The 23,846-nt window shown below is 36.7% G+C and overlaps 1 protein-coding gene across 7 annotated transcripts in view; it reads left to right on the top strand.

The window, feature by feature from the left end:
* The window catches only part of ZDHHC15 (zinc finger DHHC-type palmitoyltransferase 15), a 266,553-nt gene that overhangs the window by 228,343 nt on the left and 14,364 nt on the right, over positions 1-23,846 (top strand). Inside the window, exon 12 of one of the 7 annotated variants that reach the window (XM_053580276.1) lies at positions 3,635-4,206. The exons of the other annotated variants lie outside the window; for them this stretch is intronic. The gene's annotated coding sequence lies outside the window, so the exon portion shown is untranslated. Of the gene's footprint in view, positions 1-3,634; positions 4,207-23,846 lie in introns of those variants that run through there. 7 annotated transcript variants of the gene reach the window in all.

Here is a 23,846-nt window from a genome sequence, read left to right as displayed (position 1 = left end):
GTGCAATGATCAATCTCTTCTCTCAGATCAGCTCCTGCCCTTGAGATTTGTTGGGTTCTTTCAGGCCATTATCTCTCCCTCTGGATGGGAGCTTCTGTTGAAAGCTGGCTCCAGTCGGTCATCTTTCCCCACTCCCCTTTGCTCCTGTTGAATGTAAAAATTGGAGTTAGGGAAAATAGCCAACCCACAGATTTAGCAAAACACAAGATACATTGAAACAAAATAAACAACAAAAAGGACAGACACACAAACAGACAAAGAGACACACAGACAGACACACAAGCAAACAAACGAACAAAAAAAAAACCTCAAATAGCCTGATATAAGGACTCTCAGCAACCATAAAAGGAAGTGAAGAAGAGAAAAAAATAGATAATAATAGTTAAAAAAAATTAACAACCCCTACCTGAAAGACAAAAAGGGAAAAAATGGAAAAAAAAGCAAAAAGAACATAGACACAAAGGTTACAACAACAAAAAATTATATAATTATATATATGACTATATATGTCATTGGGATCAACTTTAATAGAAATATATTTATTTTGCAATATACTTTCTGGACACCCGGTGGTGCCGTGAATGTTTTCCAGGCTTATGCTTGTTTCCCAGCTTAGATTGTTCTTGGTGGTCTCCTGGTTACCCGCTTGGCGCTTAGACCCTGCTGAACTGTTGATTCCACACATCTCAAAAAATCTTCACAGGCAGGTTTCACAAAATCTCCCTGCAACAGTTCCCATGAAATGCAGGGTATCTTGGCCCTGTTCCAAGTGTAGAATGACTGCCTGATTGTGAAACTCAAATGTCTGTGCCTGGCATGCATAAAGATGCCTGTAGTGACCGCCATCTCCCATATTTTAAATCAATGGCCACTTCCAATCCAGGATCTTTTTGGTATGAGTGTATCTTCTGCCAACTAACAGCAGTGGTGCCGCTCCAGACAGAACTCCACTCTGGCCACCAAATTCCACTTGGGAGTCAGCACTTCACCGGTCTTTCCATGCAACACTTAGTTTCCCCACAAACTAGGAATTATAATCCTCTGTGGGGGTCTGGTTGTCACCACCTGTGCCCGCAGCAGCCATAGCACAGAAAATTGCCTCGCCATCTCCAGAGCTCCAAATTATACTCCATCTCCAATAATCTGCCATCTCAGTGCATACCCTGAACTGTCACTCCATGCCAATATTCCATGCCGAAAACGATCTAGCCCACTTGCTCTCACCTGTTGTTCCAGAAGAGCTGAGCTAAACGTCTTTCCCATCCATCATCATGCTCTGCCTCCTCAAATTCTCCATTTTTAATGGCTGAATAGTATTCCATGATATTCAAAAACCAAAATTTTTTGATCCATTCATGGATTGATGGGCATTTGGGCTGCTTCCATGACTTGGCAATTATGAATTAGTCTGCAATAAACATTCCTGTGCAACTATCTTTGTGGTAAAATAATTTTTGTTCTTCTGAGTAATGGAATTGCAGTATCAAATGGAAGCTCAAATTTTTAATTCAAGGATTCTCCATACTTCGTTCCATAAAGGCTGTATGAGTTTGCAGTCCCACCGGCAATGTAAACATATTCCCTTCTCTCCACTTCCACTCCAACATCTGAGGTTTGGGGACTTTGTAATATGCATTATTCTTACTGGGATTAGGTGGTATCTAGACATTGTTTTGATTTGTATTTCTCTGATAATTAAGGCTGATGAGCATTTTTTTCATGCGTTTGTTGGCCATTTGTCTGTCATCTTCAGAGAAGTTTCTCTTCAAGTCTCTTGCTCACAAAGAAATGGGTTTGTTCGTTCTTTTCTTATTAATTGGAGTTCTCTGTAGATTCTAGTTATCAGACTTTTGTCATAATCATGACCTTCAAAAAATATTCTCCCTTGGGTGCCACATGTGGCTCAAAGGAGTAGGGTGCTGGCCCCATACACCAGAGGTGACAGGGTCAAACACGGCCCTGGCCAAAAACTGCAAAAAAAAAAAATCTTCTCCCATTCTGAAGGCTTTCTGTGTGCTATAGTTGTAGTTCTTTCAGCTGTGCAGAAGATTTTTAGCTTGGTCAGATCCCATTAATTTATTTTTGGTGTTGCTTCAATTACTGAGGGGGGGTTCTTCATAAAATATTTACTGAGTCCAATGTTCAAGTATTTTCCCTGCACTCTCTTCTAGTATTTTTATAGTTTATATCCTAAATTTAAATCTTTTATTCAGTGGGAATCAATTTTTGTTAGTGGTGAGAAAAGTAAAAGAGAGCCAGTCAGCAACATAATACACCATCTTAATCAACTAGAGAAGGAAGATCAATCCAACCTCAAACCCAGCAGAAGAAAAGAAATAACCAAAATTAGAACAGAATTAAATGAAATCAAAAACAAAAGAATCAGTCAGAAGATCAATGAAACAAAAAGTTGGTTCTTTGAAAGGATTAATAAAACTGATGAACCTTTGGCTAGAATAACAAAAAATAGAAAAGTAAAATCTCTCATAATGTTAATTACAAATGATAAAGAGGAAATAACATCTGATACCACAGAAATCCTAATAATCCTCAATGATTACTACAAAAACATCTATTCTCAGAAATATGAAAATGTGGAGGAAATGGACCAATACGTGGAAGCCTCCCATCTTCCTAAACTCAAACAGAAAGAATTAGAAATTTTGAATAGACCTATATAAAGCACTGAAATAGCATCAACTATACAAAATATCCCCAAAACTATAAGCCCATGACCAGGTGGTTTCACAACAGAATTCTACTAGACATTCAAAAGGAATTAGTACCTACATTATATAGCCTTTTCCAAAACATAGAAAAGAAAGGAATCCTCCTCGACACATTCTCTGAAGCAAATATCACCTTGATTCCCAAACCAGGAAAGGACCCAACAGAGAAAGAAAACTATAGACTAATATCATTAATGAGTATCAATGCAAAAATATTCAATAAAAATGTAGCAAATAGAATTCAACTACACATCAAACAAATTATTCACTACAATCAAGTTGGTTTTATCTTGGTGTTACAAGGTTAGTTCAACATATGTAATTATATAAATATAACTATGCCACATAAATAAAATAAAAAAAAATACCATATGATTATGTCAATTGATGCAGAAAAAGCTTTTGATAATATCCAGCATCTTTTCGTTATCAGAACACTTAAGAAAATAGGCTTAGATGGGACATTTTTTAAAGCAATAGAAGCAGGCTATAGCAAACCCACAGCAAGTATCATATTGAATATAGTAAAATTGAAAACATTTTCACACAGATCAGGAACTAGATAAGGATTCCCTTTGTCACCACTGCTATTCAACATAATACTGGAAGTCCTAGCCATTGCAATCAAGCAAGAGAAGGGGATCAAGGGTATTCCAATGGGGACAGAGGAGGTCAGACACTCTAACTCTTCATGGGTGACATGATCTTATATCTGGAAAAACATATCTGATGCATATCTTATACCTGGAAAACCCCAGGGACTCAAATACAAAACTCTTAGAAGTAATCAAGGAATATAGCAGTGTCTTAGAATAAAAAAATCAATACTTACAAATCAGTAGCTATAATATATACCAACAATATTCAAGCTGAAAATATAATCAAGGACTCTATTCCTTTTACAGTAGCACCAAAGAAGATGAAATACCTGGGAATATATCTAACAAAGGATGTGAAAGATCTTTATGAAGAGAACTATGAAACCCTAAGAAAAGAAACAGAATAAAATGTTAACACACCATACTCGTGGCTGAGAAGAATTAACATTGTTAAAATGTGCATACTATCCAAAGCAATCTACCAATTTAATGCAATCCCTATCAGAGCACCACTATCATACTTTAAAGAACTTAGAAAAAAAAGTACTTCATTTTATGTGGAACCAGTAAATACCCCAAATAGCCAATACAATACTTAGAAATAAAAACTAATCTGGAGACATCTCACTACCAGACTTCAGGTTATACTACAAATCTATAGTGATCAAAACAGCATGGTACTGGCACAAAAATAGAGATGTAGATACATGGAATAGAATAGAGAATCTAGAGATGAATCCAGCCACATACCGTTGTTTGATCTTTGTTAAACCTAACAAAAGCATTCATTGGGGTAAAGAATCCCTATTTAACTAATGGTGTTGACATTATCCTTTATCCTTTTATTAATTTAAATATGTTTCAGTTTTGTGTCTACAACTTAGAATTAATAAATACTAACATTTTCATCATTTTGTCTCAAATTTTTGTATATAGATAAGTATTGCCATAATGTTTGCCAAAAAAAATGCACAGATCGTAGATTATATTTTCTTCAAAATGAAAAGACAAAATCAGAAAAACATTTATAAAAATACGCAAATTTTGATATCCTCAATTTACAAAGCTCCTACAAATTAGTAAGCAAAAGAGAAACACAACAGGTAGAAAATGGGAAGGGATGTGAACATTCAAATAGATAAAAATTTAAATGAAAAATAAACATAAAAATTGTTTAATTTCCCTGTAAAGAAATACAAAGTAAAAAACCTAAATACTTTCTGTTAAATCATCTAATTTTTACAAATTGTAGTACTTAGTGTTGTCAAGAATATTTTTAAACAGGTGTTCTCATACACTGCAGATGTGTCTATAAATTCATAGATAATTTTGTGAGAGCAGAACATTTTTATTTTTATTATAAATTAATAGGAGGATACAAATGATTAGGTTACATTGTTTGCATTTCTTAAGTCAAGCTTAGTTGAGCCTTTCACCCAAGGGATATGCTGTATCCCTTTACATTGCGCCCATTAGTTGAGAGCTTACCAATCTTCCCCCTCCACCTACTTGAATTTAATTGTGTTTTTCTCTCGTGTGGAGGTGTAGTTGTTTATCTGTTGGTTTCATGTTACTGTTGTGTACACTGGATACTTGCTTTTTCATTTTTATGGTACTTTGCTAAGAAGAATGTATTTCAACTCCATCTAGGTAGATGCATATGTTTATATCTGTACAGTATTGATGGTATACATAAACCACAGTTTATTAATCCATTCAGGGGTTGATCGGTACTTGGATTGATTCTGTGTCTTGGAGATTGTGAATTGGGCTACAATGAACATTATAGTGCAAATGTCATTATAGAAAAATTAATTTCTTTCTTCTGGGTAGATAGCTAGTAATGGGATTTCAAGCCCACCGGCAGAAGAAAGTGTTTTTCTTCTATCCACATCCACACAAGCATTTCCAGTTTTGGGACTTTGTTATATGGGCTATTCTCTTAGAGGATAGGGAATACCTTAAGGTGGTTTTTATTTGCATTTATCTTATTTTTAGGTTCAATGAGCACTTTTTCGTGGGTTTGTTGGTCATATTCTGTCTTCAGAGAAGGTTCTATTCAAGCCTCTTTCCCACTTGGAAATGGGATTGTTTGCTCTTTTCTTGTTGGTTAATTTCAGTTCTCTATAGATTCTAGTTATCTGTTTTTTGTCAGATTCATAGCATGAAAATATTTTCTCCTATTCTTATGGTTGTCAGTATGTTTTAGTTGTTTTTTCCTCAGCTGTGCAAAAGATTCTTAGTTTGATCAGGTCCCATTCATTTCTTTTTGGTGTTGCTGCAATTATCAAGAGTGTCTTCTTAATAAAATCTTTTCCCAGGCCATTTTTTTTCAGGAATTTTGTACACACTTTCGTCTAGAATTTTTATTGTTTTGTGTCTTAAATTTAAATATTTTATCCAGCAAGAGTCAATTTTAGTCAGTGCTGAGAAGTGTGAATTCAGTTTCAGTCTTCTATATGTGGCTAACCAGTTCTCCCAGCATCATTTATTAAACAGACATTCTTTTACCCAGTGTATGCTTAGATAATTTGTTGAACATGTATAAAAACCTTAAAATACAATTTTATCTGGTAATTACTCCATTCTAGGAATATTTGTTAATGAAATAATAAAAAATCTGTACAACTATTTATTATCAATTTATTGTAAAAACAGAAAATTTGAAACAAAACTAAGTATCTAGCAATAGAAGAATGGTAAAATATACTGGCACATCATGATGAAATATTGTGAAACCATTAAAAATGATTATTTTATAGAATAATTAATAGAGTCTGTGAATGCAGTTTAAATTTGAAAGTATATTTACCAGCTTTATTGAAATACAGGCCACATGCCACATAATACAATTACCTAAACCTGGGGTATTCACTATACTCACAGAATTGTGCAATCATAACCACAATCAATGTTTTTTAAATTTTCATTACCCCAGATAGAAAACTCATCTACTCTAGCCATCATTCCCCATTCTTCCCAGTCCTACTGCTAGACAATCACTCTATCCTTGTAGATTTTCTTATTCTGGATATTTTATATAAATGAAATCTTAAAACATGTGGTCCTTGGAAAGAAAATATTTGAAAATAATGTATATGATATGATTTTTGTATGCAGAATATGTAATGAACTCATAATCCAATACTTAAAAAAATTAAATAAGTAAAAGATCTGAATAGACATTTCTCCACATAAAATACACAAATGACCAGTGAATATATAAAAAATCTGTGACATCATTAGCCATTAGGGAAATTAATAAAAATTACAATGAAATATTACTTAGCATTCACTAGGATTTCTATATCAAAAAGACAGATGATAACAAGTGTTGACAAGGATGTAAAGAAATAAGAATCTTCATACATTGCTGGTGGGAATGTTAAATGATATAATTACTTTGGAAAATAGTTTGGAACACTTTAATATGCTAAACATAAAATTACTACATGACCCATAGGGAAAGGTGAGAGCAGAGAGAGAAAGAAGGAGGGATGGGTGGAGAAAGGAAGAGCAGAGAGAGGGAAGGAGGGAGGGGGGTAGGGCCTTGGTGTGTACCACACCTTTTGAGGGCAAGACATGATTGCAAGAGGGACTTTGCCTAACAAATGCAATCAGTGTAATATGGTTTATTGTACCCTCAATGAATCCCCAACAATAAAAAAAATTACTACATGACCCAGCAATTCAAGTCCTAAGCATATAATCAAGAAAAATGATGAATAATATGGCAATGAATATTCATAGCATTATTCATAATAGCCCAAAGTGGAAATAATTTAAATATGCATCTACTGATGAATAGATAAATAAAATGTGGTGTATATATATGCAATGGAATACTATTTGGCAAACAAAGATGCATGTTACAACATGGATGAACCTTGAAAACATAATACAATTATATTTTTAATTTTAAACTTTTAGATATTAAAATATATGTACATATAGAAAAAAAGCTTACAAAAAGTATACCAAGAACATAAGTAAAGGTAAAAGATTTTTACATGGGTAACTTCCTTTTCTTTCCAGCCTAGACACTTCAACCTCTCTTTTGCCAATATTCTTATCTCGCTAACTCCCTTGCCCTATCTATCAAAACCCTGAATTCTAGATTCAATCCAAATATCCCCCTTCTCTATTCCTGCACCTTGTCTTCTTCCAACTACTATAAAATAATACAATTGGTTACAAATACTCATTACAAATAACAAAACTAAGATTATAAATTTGTGGTCTCTAGCCTCAACTGACCTGATTTGTCTTCACTTACCTATCTACTGGTAGTACTTTCTTCCATTAACCACAGCTTTAGGCATACCACTCCTATCCCATATTATAATTAAAGAACTAACATATGCAATAAGACTAGAGAAAGAAATAAAAAGCTCTCCAATTGGAAAAAAATGAAATAAAACAATCCTTATTTGCAACTAACATGATTTCATATGTAGATAATGAACAAAAATTCTTAGAACTAATAAGGTAGTTTAGCAAGCTCATGGCATACAAGATCAAAACACAAACATTAATTGTGTTTTTATACACTATCAATGCACATTTGGGAATCCAAAATTATAAACAAAATATCATTTATAACTGCAAAAAATTAAATGGCTAGGTATAAATCTAACAAATCATATACAGAATCTGCATGCTGAAACCTACAAAATTCTTATAAAAGAGATCAAAGAAGACCTACGTAAATAGAGAGATATGTCATGTTCATGGTCTGAAGACGCAATATAGTTAAGACATCAGTTCTCTTCGAATTGATATACAGGTTTAATACAATCCCAATTAAAATTTCAGCAGGATTTTTTTATAGATATAGACAAGTTGATTCTAAAAGTTATAAAGAAAAGTAAAGGAATTACAACAGCCAAAATAGGGTGGTGCCTGTGGCTCAAAGGAGTAGGCTACCAGCCCCATATGCTGGAGGTGGTGGGCTCAAAAACAGCCCTGACAAAAAACTGCAAAAAAAAGCCAAAATAATTTTGAAAAATTACGACAAAGTTAAAGTATTAAAACTGCCCATTTTGAATAACATACTCTAATTGCAGAAAATGTAAAAATACAGAAAATGTAATTCAGAAATAGACCCACACAAAGAATGTCAACTGATTTTTTTACCCACAAACGGGTAATGTCAATTAAATGGAGAAAATAATCTTTAAAAAAATGGTACTGGAATAACTTGGCATTTTCTTGCCAGATACACCTTACAACATGCACAAAAATTAATTCAAAATAGATATTAATCCTAAATTAAAAATGTAAAGCTATAAAGTTCTTGGAAGAAAACACAATAGAAAATCTTCATTGAGTTAAGAAAAGCGTTCTTAAATATGACATCAAAAGTAAGATATATAAAAGAAAAAATTACAAGTTAGGCTTCAACAAAATTAAAAATGTTAGCCCTGCAGAAAATACTGTTAAGAGAATAATAAGCCACTGATCTGGAGAAAATATTTGCAAAACAAATATCTGATAAAGGACTTATAGCCATAATATGTAAAGTACTCTAAAAGCTCAAACATAAGGGAAGAAAATCAGCATGATAAAAAATGAGCAAAGTATCTGAATGCATACCTCATCAAAGACAATATACAAATGGCAAATAAGCACAAGAAAACATGGTTACCATCACTAGCCATTAGTAAAATATAAATTAAAACCATAAGAGGGAGGTGGAGCATGATGACAGATGGGACGGACGTGTAGCCCACCTCTCCCAAGTCATCAGGTGAGAGGAAGGTGGGGTCTGAACCTTTTCACCGCATGGATTATTGGTATGGACAGACAGCTGGAGACGCACAGAGAATTGGCAGATTGCTGTATATGAGGTGTAATTTAAAACCACGGACTCTGTTGTACAGATTTTTTCCTGCTTGGCCATGCTGGCCGGCAGGCCACTCCCTCATGGAGGACAGAAGCTTGCAATTCCTGGCAACACACAACTGATGAAAATTTATTCCTGAGCAGAGTTTGGCACCCGAAAGGGGAGCCACTCAGAATCACAAGGAACTAAGCAACCTGATGGAAAATTGAAGGGAAGGGATCCTGCCCAGGAAACAGACATTTTGAATTGTCCAAAATGGCGGGCACCTTCCCCCAGAACTGGAGTGATTAAATAGACCGGACCATTCCTGGTGGTGAATATTGGTGTGGGCTGGCAGTTCAGGCTGTGCGGCAAACTGGTAGGTGGCTGGACTCAAAAGTCCAGATTCAAAAGTGAGACTCTGGGCCTCAAAAACTGAGTATAAGGTTTCCGTGCACAACAGCTGTGGCAGCAGTAAGACACAGCAACAGCCAGCACCCTCCCCCACAGCTGATTGCAGTTGCCAGTTTGCAAGAGAATGCTGGAGCAGAGTGGAAAGATTTGTGAAGCGTGGACTCCTGCACTGAGTTGGGAGGTCAGATAGGAGTGCTGCCTGGAACAGAGCAGCTGAGGTTGCACAACAATTAGGTAAAAACACTTTTACAGAAACTCCAAAATGGCGATCGGCCAGGTAGGTTGGTTACCGTGCTAACAGTATAAACTATGAATCAGGTATAAGCCTGGGAACCACTCACAGAGCCACCTGGTGTCCAGAAAGTATATTGCATTATAAATATATTCCTACGAAAGTTGATCCCTACATCATACATATAGATGTATATTTCTACATATATACAAGAATAATATTTTTGTGGTAGGTACCTTTTTTCTCATCATTTTCTTGGAGGAACTATTGCCAACTTTTATTATTTTTTATTTTTATGTTTTCTATTTTTTCTTTTTTTTTTTTATGAACACCACTTTTTTCTTTCCCTTCTCTCTTCCTCTTCTTCCCTTCTTATGGTTTTTGAGAGTGCTAACATAAGATATCTAGAGGATTTTTTGTTTGCTTGTTTGTTTTGTTGGTATGTTTTTTACCTTTTTTTCTCAATTATTTTATAATAATTATTTTTATTGTAGTTGTTTTTTTGTTGTTGTAGTTGTCTGTATGTCTATGATTTTCTGATTGTTTGTGCATCTGTGGGCTTGTGTGTCTGGAAGGCTTTTTATCTGTTTATTTGCTCATTTGGTCACAATGAGTTTGGTGTTTTGACCTGCAATTCTGAGCTCCCAGTACTCCCCTCCACCCTCGCTCTGAGGTCTGATGGCCTGTCCTCCAGAAGTCCATATTCTTGGGTGATTTCTCAAGGGGTGTGGACAGGGCCAGGACTGCAGCTGGTCAATGCTGATTCTGTGGCACAGGAGTGAGGAGATGACAATTAGCTGAGAGGGAACAACTCCGAAGTGCCAGTGCCCTGAGGCGCAGAGAAACAGCTGTTTTGGCAACAATAGGGCCCACCCCCAGATATTCCGAAGCCACAACCCCTGTCTCCCTGGGCAAACAGAGGAGGCCAGGCATCTTCTCAGATGGCAACCATGGTGGAACAGATCTGGGACTGAAACACAAGCCCCGTGATTAAAGGGTTTGCCTGTGGTGGTACTGACATGGGTGGAGTGTGGGGACTAGAAAACGCACATGCAGAGCTGGGAAATTCGCAGGATGGGGCTGACCAAGAGGACCACTTTACTGAGCCTAAGACGCACATGGCCCTCAGTGGATCATCAACCTGTAGACAAAGGAAGGCAGGAGGCTAGAGCTGACAGTGCTATGAATACAAACTTGCATGAGTAAAGACAGGACCTGAGACATAGGTTCTGGAAACTCAAAACAGCTTCTCTTCTGCAGAGGAATTTAGCAGGGATAGAAACAAATTCCCACAGAGTTGTCCTGTTCTGTCAGTAACATCAATCAGAGAAGGAGCTGGAACTGAGTGAACACCCCCCAGCCTCCATCAAGCATTCAAGGTTGTCAGACCTCACCACCCCCTGCTGGATAGAGGCAGAGAGCAGTGGCCTGGCTGAGCAGATACAGGTTTCCTTGTGATTCAGGCAGGTGCAAGCCCCTGAAGTATCTGCTCATTGGGGGCAACTGAGTCACAGCCCTGCGGGGCTATCAGTGACTGGGTATGACAGAGGCACAAGGTGGGGAAGGAGGCATCAACCTTCCCAGACCACTCTATTTGCTGGGTGGGTACTCCTGACTTCACCGAGCTCCAGAGCAAGTCATATTTGAGTTGTCACCAGACCCCTGCGATCCAGTTGCCAGAGACCTTTGAAACTCTCACCGGAGACAGGTGCTGACTGAGACAATTGATATGGACCTTTTGAACTCAGCCAATCGCCTGAGGACTATTCAAGTGGTGCCCTGGGTGTGTGGTTGTAGGAAGGTTTGATGTTCCATTTCCAACTGTTGCCTGTGGGGGGCAGGGTGACTTAATTGCTGGTATTTCTCCACAGCTGAGACTTCAACCCAGAGTAACTGTTTCACTGGGTTGAACAGAGACCAGATGAAAACAAGACAGAACCACTTAGCCCCATCACACCAAATAGGTCCCCAGTTTCTCAGGCTGTAGCACTATACAGGTCCTTAACAAAGCTCCAGGGGAAAAGTCAAAAGGTGTAAAATAATTATGGCGTGGAATGAGTGAAAAAACTCTGGTAACATGAATATCCAAAATAGATCAACCCCCATTCCCCCAAGGAAAGATATGGCAGATGTAACTGAAGATCCCATTCATAAACAGCTAGCCGAGATGTCAGAAATCAAATTCAGAATTTGGATTGCAAACAAGATTAAGAGAATGGAGGAAAATTTGGAAGTAGAAATTCTAAGAGCAATTCAAAAGTCAGAATTAGAAATTCAAGGAGAAATTCAAGTTGTCTTAAAAATTTAATGAATTTAAGGACAAAACCACCAAAGATTATGCACTGAAGCAAGAATTTGCAGCCCTCAAAGAACTGAAAAATACAGTAGAATCTCTCAGTAACAGAGTGGAGCAAGCAGAAGAAAGAATTTCTGACATTGAAGACAAAGCTTTTGAACACTCCCAAATTCTCAAAGAGAGAGAGAAATGGAGAGCAAAAACAGATCATTTTCTCAGACAGCTCCGGGCTCATTCAAAGAAGGCTAATATCTGCCTCATCGGAATCCCTGAAACAGATGAAGTGGCTTCACAAGGCACAGAAGCCCTTCTCCATGAAATTATGAAAGAGAATTTTCCAACATGCCAAGAGATTCTAAAATTCAGATAGCAGACAGTTTCATAACACCAGCACGACTCAATCCAAATAAGACATCCTTCAGGCATATCATAATTAACGTCACTAGTGTTAATATGAAAGAGAAAATTCTGAAAGCAGCCCCATGTAAGAAATTCATTACCTACAAAGGGAAGAATATTAGAATGATTGCAGATCTCTCTGTTGAAACTTTTCAAGCCAGAAGGGGATGGTCATTGACTTTTAACCTCCTAAAACAAAATAACTTTCAACCCCAGATCCTGTATCCACCTAAACTGAGATACATTTATGATGGACAAATTAAATACTTTAATGACATTCATATGTTGAAGAAATTTGCCATAACCAAACCAGCTCTTCAGGATATTCTCAGACCTATACTCCATAATGACCAACCCAATCCTCTACCACAAAAATAAACTCACACAGAAACTTTGATCAAACTCCAAATTCCACAGTGGCGAAAGGATTAAAAATGTTCACTGGACTTTCAAAAAACTTGATACCTAAAATTTTACCAGACTTATAAATATTCTCCCTTAATATGAACGGCTTAAACTGTCTTCTAAAGAGGCACAGGTTAGCTGACTGGATACAAAAACTTAGGCCAGATATTTGCTGAATAAAAGACTCACATCTTACCTTAAAAGATAAATATAGACTCATGGTGAAAGGATGGTCGTTCATATTTCAAGCAAATGGTAGCCAGAAAAAAGCAGGCATTGCAATTCTATTGGCAGACACAATAGGCTTTAAACCAACAAAGTAAGGAAGGATAAGAATGGTCACTTCATATTTGTTAAGGGTAATACTCAGTATGATGAGATTTCAATTATGAATATTTATGCACCAAACAAGAAGGCGCCTCAATTTATAAAAGAAACACTAACAGACATGAGTAACTTGACTTTTGCCATTTCTATAATACTCGGAGATTTCAACACTCCTTCCGCAGTGTTGGATACATCTTCCAATAAGAAGCTGAGCAAAGAAATTTTAGATTTAAACCTAACCATCTAACATTTGGATTTAGCAGACATCTACAGAACATTTCATCCCAACAAAACTGCATACACATAATTCTCATCAGCCCACGGAACATACTCCAAAATCGATCACATCCTAGGTCACAAGTCTAACCTCAGTAAATTTAAAGGAATAGAAATTATTCTTTGCATCCTCTCAGACCACCATGGAATAAAAGTTGAACTCAGTAACAACAAGAACCTGTATACTCATACAAAAACATGGAAGTGAAATAACCTTACATTGAATGATAGCTGGGTTAGAGATAAGATGAAAAATGAAATTGCCAAATTTTTGGAACAAAACAAAAATGAAGACACGAACTATCAGAACCTCTGGGATACCGCAAAGGCAGTCCTAAGAGGGAAATTTATAGCACTGCAAGCCTTCCTCAAGAGAATGGAAAGAGAGGATGTTAACAACTTAATGGGACATCTCAAGCAACTGGGAAAGGAAGAGCATTCCAACCCCAAACCCAGTAGAAGAAAATAAATAACCAAAATTAGAGCAGAATTAAATGAAATTGAAAAAAAAAGAATTATACTACAGATCAATAATTCTAAGAGTTGTTTTTTTGAAAAGGTCCATAAAATAGATAAACGTTTGGCTAACCTAACCAGGAAAAAAAGAGTGAAATCTCTAATTTCATCGATCAGTAACAACAAAGACAAAATAACAACCGGCTCCTCAGAAATTCAAAAAATTCTTAATGAATATTACAAGAAACTTTATTCTCAGAAATATGAAAATCTGAAGGAAATTGACCAATACTTGAAACCACGTCAGCTTCCAAGACTTAGCCAGAATCAAGTGGAAATATTAAAAAGGCCAATATCAAGTTCTGAAATAGCATCAACCATACAATATCTCCCTAAAAAGAAAAGCTGGGACTAGATGGCTTCATGTCAGAATTCTACCAGACCTTTAAAGAGGATCTAGTACCTATATTACTCAACGTGTTTGAAAATGTAGAAAAACAAGGATGACTACGTTCTGTGAAGAAAACATCACCCTGATCCCCAAACCAGGAAAAAGTCCAACAATAAAAGAAAATTATAGACAAATATCACTAATGAATATGATGCAAAAATATCCAACAAGATCCTAACAAACAGAATACAGCAACACATCAAACAAATTATACATCATGAGCAATTCGGTTTTATCCCAGGGTCTCAAGGCTAATTCAATATCTGTAAATCTATAAGTATAATTCAGCACATAAACAAATTAAAAAACAAAGAACATATGATTCTCTCAATTGATGCAGAAAAAGCTTTTGATAATATCCAGCATCCCTTCATTATCAGAACACTTAAGAAAATTGGTATAGAAGGGACATTTCTTAAACTGATAGTGGCCATCTACAGCAAACCCACAGCCAATATCGTATTCAATGGAGTTAAATTGAAATTATTTCCACTCAGATCAGGAACCAGACAAGGCTGCTTATTGTCTCCACTGCTCTTTAACATTGTAATGGAAGTTTTAGTCATTGGAATTAGGGAAGAAAAGGAGATCAAGGGTATCCATATAGGGTCAGAATAGGTCAAACATTCGCTCTTCACAGATGATATGATTGTATATCTGGAAAACATCAGGGATTCTACTACAAAACTCTTTGAAGTGATCAAGGAATACAGCAGTATCTCAGGTTACAAAATCAACATTCATAAATCAGTAGCCTTTATATACACCAACAATAGTCAAGCTGAAAAAATATTTAAGGACTCTATTCCTTTCACAGTAGTGCCAAAGAAGATGAAATATTTGGGAGTTCATCTAACAAAGGACGTGAAAGATCTCTATGAAGAGAACTATGAATCTCTAAGAAAAGAAACAGCTAAAAATGTTAACAAATGGAAAAACATACCGTGCTCATGGCTGGGGAAAATCAACATTGTTAAAATGTCCATACTACCCAAAGCAATATACAATTTTAATGCAATCCCTTTTAAAGCTCCACTGTCATACTTTAAAGATCTTGAAAAAATAATACTCAGTTTTATATGGAATCAGAAAAAACCTTGAATAGCCAAGACATTACTCAGAAATAAAAACAAACCAGGAGCAATCACGCTACCAGATCTCAGACTATACCATAAATCGATAGTGATCAAAACAGCATGGTACTGGCACAAAAACAGAGAGGTAGATATATGGAACGGAATATAGAACCAAGAGATGTACCCAGCTGCTTACCATTATTTGATCTTTGACAAGCCAATTAAAAACATTCAGTGGGGAAAAGATTCCCTATTTAACAAATGGTGCTGTGTGAACTGGCTGGCAACCTGTTGAAGACTGAAACTGGACCACACCTTTCACCATTAACTAAGATAGACTCTCACTGGATTAAAGATTTAAACTTAAGACATGGAACTATAAAAATACTAGAAGAGAGTGTAGGGAAAACTTGAAGCAATTGGTCTGGACGAGTATTTTATGAAGAGGATCTCCCAGGCAATTGAAGCAGCTTCAAAAATACACTACTGGGACCTTATCAAACTAAAAAGCTTCTGTACAGTCAAGAACACAGTAAGTAAAGCAAGCAAACAGCCCTCAGAATGGGAGAAGATATTTGCAGGTTATGTCTCCTACAAAGGTTTAATAACCAGAATCTACAGAGAACTCAAATGTATAAGAACTCAAATGATCCCATCGCAGTCTGGGCAAGGGTCTTGAAGAGAAACTTTTCTGAAGAAGACAAGAGGCACATGGCCTACAGACATATGAAAAGATACTCATCATCTTTAATCATCAGAGAAATGCAAATCAAAATTACCTTGAGATACCATCTATCTCCAGTAAGATTAGCCTATATCACAAAATCCCAAGACCAGAGATGTTGGCATAGATGTGGAGAAAAGAGAACACTTCTACACTGCTGGTGAGAATGTAAATTAAATCATTCCTTTTGGAAAGATGTTTGGAGAACACTTAGAGATCTAAGAATAGATCTGCCATTCAATCCTATAATTCCTCTACTAGGTATATGCCCTGAAGACCAAAACTCACATTACAACAAATACATTTGTAGCAGAATGTTTATTGCAGCCCAATTCATAATTGCTAAGTCATGGAAGAAGCCCAATGGATCCATGAATGGATTAATAAATTGTGATATATGTACACCATGGAATATTATGCATCCTTAAAGAAAGATGGAGACTTTACCTCTTTCATGTTTACATGGATGGAGCTGGAACATATTCTTCTTAATAAAGTATCTTGAGAATGGAAGAAAAAGTATCCAATGTACTCAGCCCTACTATGAAACTAATTTATGGCTTTCATATGAAAGCTATAACCCAGTTATAACCTAAGAATATGAGGAAGGGGGAGAGGGAACAGAGGGAGGGAGCAGGATGGGCAGAGAGTGGGTGATTGGTGGGATTACACCTGCAGTGCATCTTAAATGGGTACATGTGAATCTTAGTAAATGTAGAATATAATTGTCTTAACACAATAACTAAGAAAATGCCAGGAAGGCTATGTTAACCAGTGTGATTAAAATGTGTCAAACTGTTTATAAAACCAGTGTGTGGTGCCCCATGATCACATTAATGTACACAGCTATTATTTAATATTAATAAAAAATAAAACCATAAGAGATTCCATTACACCAATGCTGGAATTAATAAAATTTTTAAATACAACTGTGATGATACTAATTCCTGACAAGGATGTGGAACAATCAAAAATCTCATGTATTTATCTTGGGAAAACTTGAAAAACAGTTTGGCAGTTCCTTATAAAGTTAAACAAACACCTTTAACCCAGTAATCCCAATACTGAATATTTCCCCTAGAGAAATGAAAATCTTTGTTCACTCTTTCTGTAATATAGCCCTAAACTGGAAATAGAAATAAATATCCTTCAATATGTGAATGGATAAACAACTGTACAGTTCAACAACAACAAAAAGAATGAACTACTGATACTTGCAACAATATGGATGAATCTTGAATGCATTATGTTTAGTGAAAAAAAAAACTCTCAAGAGGATCAATTCTGTATGATTCCATTTGTATGACATTTTGGAAAAGGCAAAATTATAGGGAGCAAAACACATTAGTATTGCCAGGATTAGGAGTCAGAGGAGGTCCCACATTCCATCTATGATGATGGTTACAAGAGTTTGTGCATTTACAAAAGATCACAGAACTGTATGCTAAGGAAAAGTTAATTTTACTGTATTTAAATTTTAAAATGGAAGCAAAAAGTAAACTTCCCTGCCTCTCCTTACACTCTCTTTCCTTCCCCTCTACCACCAGAAACCTCCTTAAATTTGAATCTTTTTTTTTTTTTTTTTTTTTTTTACTGTAACATTTTTATTTGGTAATCTTTTTTTTTTTTTTTTATTGTTGGGGATTCATTGAGGGTACAATAAGCCAGTTACACTGATTACAATTGTTAGGTAAAGTCCCTCTTGCAATCATGTCTTGCCCCCATAAAGTGTGACACACACTAAGGCCCCACCCCCCTCCCTCCATCCCTCTTTCTGCTTCCCCCCCATGACCTTAATTGTCATTAATTGTCCTCATATCAAGATTGAGTACATAGGATTCATGCTTCTCCATTCTTGTGATGCTTTACTAAGAATAATGTCTTCCACTTCCATCCAGGTTAATACGAAGGATGTAAAGTCTCCATTTTTTTTAATGGCTGAATAGTATTCCATGGTATACATATACCACAGCTTGTTAATCCATTCCTGGGTTGGTGGGCATTTAGGCTGTTTCCACATTTTGGCGATTGTAAATTGAGCTGCAATAAACAGTCTAGTACAAGTGTCCTTATGATAAAAGGATTTCTTTCCTTCTGGGTAGATGCCCAGTAATGGGATTGCGGGATCGAATGGGAGGTCTAGGTTGAGTGCTTTGAGGTTTCTCCATACTTCCTTCCAGAAAGGTTGTACTAGTTTGCAGTCCCACCAGCAGTGTAAAAGTGTTCCCTTCTCTCCACATCCACGCCAGCATCTGCAGTTTTGAGATTTTGTGATATGGGCCATTCTCACTGGGGTTAGATGATATCTCAGGGATGTTTTGATTTGCATTTCTCTAATATATAGAGATGATGAACATTTTTTCATGTGTTTGTTAGCCATTCGTCTGTCGTCTTTAGAGAAAGTTCTATTCATGTCTCTTGCCCATTGATATAAGGGATTGTTGGCTTTTTTCATGTGGATTAATTTGAGTTCTCTATAGATCCTGGTTATCAAGCTTTTGTCTGATTGAAAATATGCAAATATCCTTTCCCATTGTGTGGGTTGTCTCTTTGCTTTGGTTATTGTCTCCTTAGCTGTACAAAAGCTTTTCAGTTTAATGAAGTCCCATTTGTTTATTTTTGTTGTTGTTGCAATTGCCATGGCAGTCCTCTTCATGAAGTCTTCCCCCAGGCCAATATCTTCCAGTGTTTTGCCTATGCTATCTTTGAGGATTTTTATTGTTTCATGCCTTAAATTTAAGTCCTTTATCCATCTTGAATCAATTTTTGTGAGTGGGGAAAGGTGTGGGTCCAGTTTCAGTCTTTTACATGTAGACATCCAGTTCTCCCAACACCATTTATTGAATAGGGAGTTTTTCCCCCAAGGTAAGTTCTTGTTTGGTTTATCGAAGATTAGGTGGTTATAAGATGTTAGTTTCATTTCTTGGTGTTCAATTTGATTCCAAGTGTCTATGTCTCTGTTTTTGTGCCAGTACCATGCTGTCTTGACCACTATGGCTTTGTAGTACAGACTAAAATCTGGTATGCTGATGCCCCCAGCTTTATTTTTGTTACAAAGAACTGCCTTAGCTATACGGGGTTTTTTCTGGTTCCATACAAAACACAGAATCATTTTTTCCAAATCTTGAAAGTACGATGTAGGTACTTTGATAGGAATGGCATTGAATAGGTAGATTGCTTTGGGAAGTATAGACATTTTAACAATGTTGATTTTTCCCATCCATGAGCATGGTATGTTCTTCCATTTGTTAATATCCTCTGCTATTTCCTTTCTGAGGATTTCATAGTTTTCTTTATAGAGGTCCTTCACCTCCTTCGTTAGGTATATTCCTAGGTATTTCATTTTCTTTGAAACTATGGTGAAGGGAGTTGTGTCCTTAATTAGCTTCTCATCTTGACTGTTATTGGTGTATACAAAGGCTACTGACTTGTGGACATTGATTTTATATCCTGAAACATTACTGTATTTTTTGATGACTTCTAGGAGTCTTGCGGTTGAGTCTTTAGGGTTCTCTAAGTATAAGATCATGTCGTCAGCAAAGAGGGAGAGTTTGACCTCCTCTGCTCCCATTTGGATTCCCTTTATTTCCTTGTCTTGCCTAATTGTATTGGCTAGAACTTCCAGCACTATGTTGAATAGTAAAGGTGACAGAGGACAACCTTGTCTGGTTCCAGTTCTAAGAGGAAAAGCTTTCAGTTTAACTCCATTCAGTAAAATATTGGCTGTGGGTTTGTCATAGATAGCTTCAATCAGTTTTAGAAATGTGCCACCTATGCCTATACTCTTCAGTGTTCTAATTAGAAAAGGATGCTGGATTTTATCAAATGCTTTTTCTGCATCTATCGAGAGGATCATGTGATCTTTATTTTTGCCTCTGTTAATATGGTGGATAACGTTTATGGACTTGCGTATGTTAAACCAGCCTTGCATCCCTGGGATGAAGCCTACTTGATCATGATGAATGACTTTTTTGATGATAAGCTGTAATCTATTGGCTAGGATTTTGTTGAGAATTTTTCCATCTATATTCATGAGTGAGATTGGTCTGAAATTCTCCTTTTTGTTTGGGTCTTTTCCTGGTTTTGGTATCAGGGTGATGTTTGCTTCATAGAATGTGTTGGGGAAGATTCCTTCTTCCTCAATTTTTTGGAATAATTTCTGCAGTACAGGAATAAGCTCTTCCTTGAAGGTTTGATAGAATTCTGGAGTGAAGCCATCTGGACCAGGGCATTTTTTAGTTGGAAGCTTTTTTATTGTTTCTTTGATCTCAGTGCTTGAAATTGGTCTGTTCAGGAGGTCTTTTTCTTCCTGGCTAAGTCTAGGGAGAGGGTGTGATTCCAAATATTGATCCATTTCCTTCACATTGTCAAATTTCTGGGCATAGAGTTTCTGGTAGTATTCAGAGATGATCTCTTGTATCTCTGTGGGATCAGTTGTTATTTCCCCTTTATCATTTCTGATTGAGGTTACCAGAGATTTTACTTTTCTATTTCTAGTAAGTCTGGCCAATGGTTTATCTATTTTATTTATTTTTTCAAAAAACCAACTCCTTGTTTCATTAATTTTCTGAATGATTCTTTTGTTTTCAATTTCATTGATCTCTGATTTGATTTTGGAGATTTCTTTTCTTCTACTGAGTTTAGGCTTAGATTGTTCTTCTTTTTCCAATTCCATAAGATCTCTTGTGAGACTGTTGATGTGCTCTCTTTCTGTTTTTCGAATGTAGGCATCTAAAGCGATGAATTTTCCTCTCAAAACTGCTTTTGCAGTATCCCACAGGTTTTGGTAGCTTGTGTCTTCATTGTTGTTATGCTCAAGGAAGTTAATGATTTCCTGTTTTATTTCTTCCTGCACCCATCTGTTATTCAACAGAAGATTGTTTAATTTCCATGCCTTTGGGTGGGGTCGAGCATTTCTGTTAGAGTTGAGTTCCACCTTTAGTGCCTTATGGTCTGAAAAGATACAAGGTAAAATTTCAATTCTTTTGATTCTGTTGATATTTGTTTTGTGTCCCAGGATATGATCAATTTTGGAGAATGTTCCATGGGGTGATGAGAAGAATGTATATTCTTTATCTTTGGGATGGAGTGTTCTATATGCGTCTATCAAGCATAGTTGTTCTAGGGTCTCATTTAAATCTCTTATATCTTTGTTTAATTTCTGTTTAGAGGATCTGTCCAACTCTGTAAGAGGTGTGTTAAAGTCCCCTGTTATGATGGTATTATCAGATATCATATTGCTCAGACTGAGTAAGGTCTGCTTCAAGAATCTGGGAGCATTTAAATTGGGTGCATAAATATTTAGAATTGAAATGTCTTTTTGTTGTAGTTTTCCCTTGACCAATATAAAGTGACCATCTTTGTCTTTTTTGACTTTAGTTGCTTTAAATCCACATGTATCTGAAAATAAGATTGCAACTCCTCTTTTCTTCTGAATTCCATTTGCCTGAAAAATTGTCTTCCATCCCTTGACTCGGAGCTTTAATTTGTCTTTTGAAGCCAGGTGTGTTTCTTGCAGACAGCAAATGGATGGCTTGTGTTTTTGAATCCAGTCAGCCAATCTATGTCTCTTCAGTGGGGAATTCAAGCCATTAACATTTATGGAGATAATTGATAAGTGTGGTAGTATTCTATTCATCTTATTTGGTGAGAGTCCATTGCTTAGTTTTATCTTTTGCATCAGTGTGGAGGTTAGGTTCTGTCCTTTGATTTCTGAGATCTTACTTTGCTGCTGATCCATTGTGGTGGTCAGTGTGCAGAACAGGTTGAAGTATTTCCTGTAGAGCTGGTCTTGTTGTGGCGAATTTCCTCAATGTTTGTATATCCATAAATGATTTGATTTCTCCATCAATTTTGAAGCTTAGCTTAGCAGGGTACAGAATTCTGGGCTGAAAATTGTTCTGTTTAAGTAGATTAAAGGTAGATGACCATTGTCTTCTTGCTTGGAAAGTTTCATTAGAGAAGTCTGCGGTCACTCTGATGGATTTGCCCCTGTAGGTCAACTGGCGCTTACTCCTGGCAGCTTGCAGAATCTTTTCTTTTGTCTTGACTTTGGACAGGTTCATCACAATGTGTCTTGGAGAAGCTCGGTTAGAGTTGAGGCGACCTGGTGTCCGATATCCCTCTGAAAGCAGTGTGTCAGAATCTTTGGTGATGTTTGGGAAATTTTCTTTTATAATATTCTCTAGTATGGCTTCCATTCCTTTGGGGCATTCTTCTTCCCCTTCTGGAATTCCTATAACTCGTACGTTGGAACGCTTCATAAAGTCCCATAATTCTGACAGTGAACGTTCTGCTTTCTCTCTCTTCTTTTCTGCCTTTTTTACTATCTGAGTTATCTCAAAAACTTTGTCTTCTACCTCTGAAATTCTTTCTTCTGCATGGTCTAACCTGTTGCTGATACTTTCCATTGCATCTTTAAGTTCCCTGATTGACTGTTTCATTTCCTTCAGCTCTGCTATATCCTTTTTATATTCTTCATATCGTTCATCTCTGATTTGATTCTGTTTTTGGATTTCCTTTTGGTTATTTTCCACTTTATTAGCAGTTTCCTTCATTGTTTCCATCATTTCTTTCATTGTTTTCAACATGTGTATTCTAAATTCCCTTTCTGTCATTCCTAACATTTCTGTATAGGTGGAATCCTCTGCAGTAGCTACCTCATGGTCCCTTGGCGGGGTTGTTCTGGACTGGTTCTTCATGTTGCCTGGAGTTTTCTGCTGATTCTTCCTCATGAGTGATTTCTTTTATCTGTTTCCTTGCCCTAATTTTCCTTTCACTTCCTCTTGCTCTTTAAGATCTTGTGCCTGTGGAAGTTGTGGGCGGGTTTAGACGGATTGAACACACGTGACCACTTGCCGGTTTTCCACAGTTTTAGTCCTCCTCTTGGGGTCCAGAAGTCTCTTGCTGACTCCCTGTAGCCTCATAGGAGTGATGATAGGCAGTTCCCACCAGCCAGAGATGCCTGGAGTCCTATCTCCCCCGACTCACGGTGCCCAGATGCAAGGAAGCTGTTACTCGGCTGCCATCTTGCTCCTAATTTGAATCTTTTAAAATTTTCCTAGGTTTCCTTCTGACCATTACCGTACTTATTTTGAGGAGAAGTTATTCATTGTTTGTCTAAAAACCATATGTAGGCTGATAACTACCCATATGTGTCTTGTGTGTCTAGCCAAGAACTCTGTCTTGAGTTCCAAACCTGAGTAACCAAGTGCCTTTCAACTTCATCCCAACAGAATAAAAAGATCCATTTCCTGTTTTTATCTCTCTGCCTCTCTCTCATCACCATTTAATTAATCACCAACGCATGTTGATTATAATAACTATTTATCTCGGAAGCTTGAGCTTTTGTCTATTCTAATTACCATGACCTCTAGACCATGTGTAACCTTTATTACTATAATAGACTCTTAACTGGTCTCCCTGCCTCCAAGATTGTACCCTTTCCAGTCCATTCTCCACATTGCAAATGGAATGATAAAAGTCCAAATTTGCCTAAGGCCCTTCTATTGGCCTCAGTATAATCTGAACTCCTTAAAACAGTTTACAATCCTTTTTGTGATCTGGCCCTTACTCATCTCTCCAGGCTCATCTCACGATTCCCACCCAAGTCTGAAGCTTCCTCTCCAACAATCCTAT

The sequence above is a fragment of the Nycticebus coucang genome, chromosome X (assembly GCF_027406575.1).
Source record: "Nycticebus coucang isolate mNycCou1 chromosome X, mNycCou1.pri, whole genome shotgun sequence".
Classification (NCBI taxonomy): domain Eukaryota; kingdom Metazoa; phylum Chordata; class Mammalia; order Primates; family Lorisidae; genus Nycticebus; species Nycticebus coucang.
The sequence above is the reverse complement of the archived record's forward strand: the minus strand, read 5'-3'. Positions and strand labels throughout refer to the sequence as shown.